We start from the raw sequence: 5,908 nt of genomic DNA, 5'->3' as shown, positions 1-5,908 counted from the left end.
ATAATCAGCATGTTACAATTGAAAATGACTGGAGCAATTCCAACCCTCTGTCTGTGAAAAAGACCAAGTAAGTATTAAGCAACTCAAGAAAATGTTCTCGGGCAGATGTTTTAAGCCCTGTAGGACACTTTGCTTTAATGGTTCAGTGCTTGCAAAGAGGCAGTGAGCCGACAGAAGAAGAATTTTAAGAACTTTAAAGATTTTTGAAAAAGCAATTAGGTTCCAAAGACAGGGTCAAGATAAGTACTATATTAATCTCCCTATTTTACAGATGAGAACCCAGAGGCAGAAAGACATCACATGATGGAGTTAAACTCTGTGATTTCTAGTAAGTGCTTCAGTTACCACAATGATAACGATGATGATGATGATGATAGTATTTGTTCAGTGCTTACTGTGTAACAATTACCTAGTTTCACATGATGAGCCAGCCCTTAGCTCTCCAGGTTCCTGCACAGCTGACCTTTCTTTCAGATTCTTCTGTGAGGCTTCTTTTTCAAAGTGAACCATAAAGGCAATGGATCAGAAAAAGGAAATAAAAGGAAGCTGAACAGAAGCAAGGTAATCAGGTTGGATTAGTATTCTGTAAATATTCTGTTTATCCTCACTCTATCAGGAGGTCTTCACACATTAAGTACCTGACCGCAGACACCTTAAGAAATGCCTTCTTATTTCGATTACCTTTCAGGCTTGGGGTCACAGTTTCATCATTCATTCAATGGTGTTAATTTCCAACCTGACCTCTGTTACTTCTGCTGTACTTTACCTTTTAGTACTGGAAGGTAAAGCCCTGACCTGTCACTGGTTCCATATTTGGGTGGGCACCACTGGTCTATGGGGTCTTCGAGTATGGATGTTGAGTTAGCACTAGATGAAAATAAACCCTAACCCTAAAGAGACACACTGGAATTGGAGCCACTCATTTTTGGGCAGTGGCTAGTGGTTTGACTTTTCTTGCTACTCCCCTCATTCCTCTTCCCTCCACTATCCACTTCAACTTTCTTAGCACCTTCCACTCTTATTCACCCACCCCCTGAAGGCTCTTCTTATCCCTCCTCCTGACTTATATTGCCAGGAAGCAAGCCAAATCACTACTGCGGTCCATTTGCTATGATTTCACATCACACTGGCTTCCAGCTGCCTATACGATCACCGACCTCCTCTCGCCTCTTTCTGTTGACCCCTTGCTCACCCTTCTGCCTGCCTGAAACGCTCTCTCCCTACATGCCTGGCTCAGTGGAAAGAGCATGGGCTTGGGAGTAAGAGGTCATGGGTTCAAATCCCAGATCCACCACTTGTCAGCTGTGTGACTTTGGGCAAGTCACTTCACTTCTCTGTGCCTCAGTTACCTCATCTGTAAAATGGGGATTAAGATCATGAGCCCCACATGGGACAACCTGATCTCCTTGTAACCTCCCTAGCACTTAGAACAGTGCTTTGCACATAGTAAGGCTTAGCAAACACCAAAATTATCATTATTATTATTATCATTATTTCCCCCATCTTCAAAGCCCTCTGAAATCCCGTCTCCTCCAGGATGCTTCCCTGATTAATCCCTCATCTCCTTTACACTGTGAGCCATATGTGGAAAAGGAATTGTGCCTAACCTCTAAGCATTGGTGGTTCAGTGGTAGAATTCTCTCCTGCCATGTGAGAGGCCCGGGTTCAATTTCCGGCCAACGCAAGTGTGTTTTTGCTTCAGAACCACCATCTCTCCCATCACAGGTCATTCAGTCAATCACCCATCAAGCCTCCGAGTGTTACTGGAATCCAAATTTTTGTTGTGGGTTCTAATCCTGGCTCTGCCACCTATCAGCTGCTGGAATCCAAATTTTGACTGTGGGTTCATTCATTCATTCACTCAATCATATTTATTGAGCACTTACTGTGTGCAGAGCACTATACTAAGTGCTTGGGAAGTACAAGTTGGCAACATATAGAGATGGTCCCTACCCAACAGTGGGTTCTAATCCTGGCTCCACCACCTGTTAAGCGCTTACTATGTGACAAGCACTATTCTAAGCACTGGGGTAGATGCATGGTAATCACATTGTCCCACATGGGGCTCACGATCTTCATCCCCGTTTTACAGATGAGGTAACTGAGGCACAGCAAAGTTAAGTGGCTTGCCTCTGGTCACACAACAGAGAAGTTGCGGAGCTGGGATTAGAACCCACGACCTCTGTCTCCCAAGCCCGTGCTCTTTCCACTAAACCACATTCTTATTTCTTCTTTGAATATCAATCAATGTTATTTATTAAATGCTTTATTAAATGTTTATTTTGTGCAGAGCACTGTAATAATAATAATAATGATGGCATTTATTAAGTGATTACCTTGTATCTACCTGAGTGCTTAGAACAGTGCTTGGCACATAGTAAGTGCTTAACAAATACCATCATTATTATTATTATTACTGTGTGCCAAGCACTGTTCTAAGCACTGGGGGGGGTGGGGATACAAGGTAATCAGCTTGTCCCACATGGGGCTCACGATCTTCATCCCCATTTTACAGATGAGGTAACTGAGGCACAATGAAGTTAAGTGGCTTGCCCATGGTCACACAGCAGATTAGTGGCAGAGCTGGGATTAGAACCCACGACTTCTGTCTTCCAAGCCCATGCCCTTTCCACTAAACCACATTCTTATTTCTTCTGTGAATATCAATCAATGTTATTTATTAAATGTTTTATTAAATGTTTACTTTGTGCAGAGCACTGTAATAATAATAATAATGATGGCATTTGTTAAGTGATTACCTTGTATCTACCCCAGTGCTTAGAACAGTGCTTGGCACATAGTAAACTACTGTGTGCCAAGGACTGTTCTAAGCACTGGGGTAGATACAAGGTAATCACTTTTTTTAATGGTATTAAAAAGTGCTTACTATGTGCCAAGCACTGTTCTAAGCACTGGGGGGGATACAAGGTAATCAGGTTGTCCCACATGGGGCTCACAGTCTTAATCTTCAGTTTACAGATGAGGTAACTGAGGCTCAGAGAAGTTAAGTGACTTGCCTAAAGTCACACAGCTGACAAGTGGCGGAGCCGGAATGAGAATCCATAACCACCGACTCCCGAGCCCGGGCTCTTTCCACTGAGCCACGCTGCTTCTCTTAGTAAGCACTGTAAGCTTCTGTAATAAGCACTTGGGGGAGTACAGTACAGTAGGTAGATACAATCCCTACCCTCAAGGATTTTACAATCTAGTGGGGGGAGGCAGACAGGTAAGGGAAGGACTGTGAGCCCACTGTTGGGTAGGGGCCGTCTCTATATGTTGCCAACTTGTACTTCCCAAGCGCTTAGTACAGTGCTCTGCACACAGTAAGCACTCAATAAATACGGTTAAATGAAATTGGGCATAAATATATGTACATAAGTGTTGTGGGGTGGGTATGAGTGCCTGGGTGAGGCAGTTGGGGGGGGGAAAGTAGTGTGAGGGGGAGGATGAGAGTTTAGGGAAGGCTTCCTGAAAGAGATATGATTTTGGTAAGGCTTTAGTAATAGTAACTGTGATATTTGTTAATTAATTAATTAATGATTGCATTTATTAAGCACTTACTATGTGCAAAGCACTGTTCTAAGCACTGGGAGGTTACAAGGTGATCAGGTTGTCCCACAGTGGCGGGGTGGGGGTGGGGGGGGTGCTCACAGTCTTAATCCCCATTTCAAAGATGAGGTAATTGAGGCACAGAGAAGTTAAGTTAGAGAAGCAGCATGGCTCAGTGGAAAGAGCCCGGGCTTTGGAGTCAGAGGTCATGGGTTCAAATCCCGGCTCTGCCAATTGTCAGCTGTGTGACTTTGGGCAAGTCACTTAACTTCTCTATTCCTCAGTTCCCTCATCTGTAAAATGGGGATTAAGACTGTGAGCCCCCTGTGGGACAACCTGATCACCTTGTAACCTTCCCAGTGCTTAGAATAGTGCTTTGCACATAGTGATTAATAAATGCAATTATTATTATAATTATTATTATTAAGTGACTCGCCCATAGTCACACAGCTGACAATTGGTGGAGCCGGAATTTGAACTCATGACCTCTGACTCCAAAGCCTGTACTCTTTCCACTCAACCATGCTGCTTCCCTTAAAGTTAAGAGCTGAGCCCATTGTTGGGTAGGGACCGTCTCTATATGTTGCCGACTTGTACTTCCCAAGTGCTTAGTACAGTGCTCTGCACACAGTAAGCACTCAATAAATACGACTGAATGAATAGAGTTTACTACATACCAGCCACTATACTAAGCACTGGAGTGGATAAAGCAAATTGGGCCCTGTTCCATGTGGGGCTCACAATCTCAACCCCCATTTTACAGGTGAGGTAACTGAGGCACTGAGAAGTGAAGTGATTTGCCCAAAGCCACACGGCAGACAAGTGGTGGAGCTGGGATTAGAACCCATGGCCTTCTAACTCCCAGGCCTGTTCTCTGTCCGCTATGTCTTGCTAAAGGTGGGGAGAGTGGTGGTCTGTTTTATATGATGAGGGAAGGAGAGCCAGGTAGGAGGGAGGATGAGAGCTAGGGGTCCATTGTGGGAAGGGTGAGAACAATGCACGGTTTGTAGATTGGGATTGTAGGAGCCAAGAGTGCAGGTTTGGTCCTGGAGGGAGAGGAGGAAGGATACCAAAGGGGGAGAAAGCTGACAGAATGTTCTGACTCAGATACTGAGGAAGGAAATCCTTAATTCCCTCAAAGACTCTGTTCCCTATAAAATCTTAGGACAGTCTACAACTGGCTTCTTTAAAGTAGCTGTAAATTGCCTTCTGATGGCTCATTGTTTTTCCTCTAAGTGGAGGTTAAAGGGTCTTCTCTTTAGAATAACTGCAGTAATAGCCTGCAGTTATTTGTTCTAGTCAATAGCTTCAAATGAAGGTAGACTCTCCGGAACTCACTCTTCTTGTTCAATAGACCCCAGGCCCAGCCCTTAAGCTCAGCAGAAAGGAGGAAAGAACAGCTCAGCCCTCCCCACGGAGGCTGATGATGATCAAAGAAGCAGAAAGGTAAAACCTGGGAAGAAGGTCAATGAGAAAGAAGCAGTGGGAGGCTGATCTCAATCCCCTCTCCAAACACTGAATGAATTTGGCTTTTATCTGTTACAAATTCACCTCACAGATTCTCCCCCTTCAGGAGTCTCAGCCCACTCTCTCCAGGTAAGCCTTTTTCTTCTGGAAAGCTGAGCCCTCATAAGATTATTTATTTATTTTACTTGTACGTATCTATTCTATTTATTTTATTTTGTTAATATGTTTGGTTTTGCTCTCTGTCTCCCCCTTCTAGACTGTGAGCCCACTGTTGGGTAGGGACTGTCTCTATGTGTTGCCAACTTGTACTTCCCAAGCGCTTAGTACAGTGCTCTGCACACAGTAAGCGCTCAATAAATACGATTGATTAGAGAGAAAGAAGGGAGACCTCACCCATTTTTGTGAGCTTGCCACTGGAGCCCTGGGGAGACTGGGGGAAAAAGGAGGGGTGGCAATCTAGCCTCCCTCCAATGGGAGAAAAAAATTATGATCCCAGCTTCTAGAAGGTCTGTATCCACCTAGTAGCTCCTAAGAGAGCGAGAGCCATTTCTTTTTAGCTCAGTTCTATAGAGTTTGGAGCAGAGCACTGTGGGACACAAATTATTTAAAGACCATTTTCCTCCTGATTATTGTTATTAATAATAATAATATTGGTATTTAAGTGCTTACTATCTGTCAAGCACAGGGGAAGATACAAGCTAATCAAGTTGGACACAGTCCCTGTTCCACATGGGGCTCAAGATCTTAATCCCCTTTTTACAGATGGGGTAATTGAGGCACAGAGAAATCAAGTAACTTGATTATTGTAGCTGTCAACACTTGGGACTCATGGGTCTGTAAGCACAAGCAGGAGACACTTAAACATAAGGTGGAATGGAAATTACTCAAAGAA

At 43.9% G+C, this 5,908-nt stretch overlaps 1 non-coding gene across 1 annotated transcript; it reads left to right on the top strand.

Moving 5' to 3' along the window:
• Positions 1 to 1,613: 1,613 nt before the first annotated feature.
• On the top strand, positions 1,614 to 1,684 carry TRNAG-GCC. The gene has a single exon. It is a non-coding gene; the product is annotated as a tRNA-Gly (tRNA).
• The last annotated feature ends 4,224 nt before the right edge of the window (positions 1,685 to 5,908 follow it).

Source organism: Tachyglossus aculeatus, chromosome 21 (genome assembly GCF_015852505.1).
Source record: "Tachyglossus aculeatus isolate mTacAcu1 chromosome 21, mTacAcu1.pri, whole genome shotgun sequence".
Lineage (NCBI taxonomy): Eukaryota > Metazoa > Chordata > Mammalia > Monotremata > Tachyglossidae > Tachyglossus > Tachyglossus aculeatus.
This window is presented reverse-complemented; position numbering and strand designations above follow the sequence as displayed.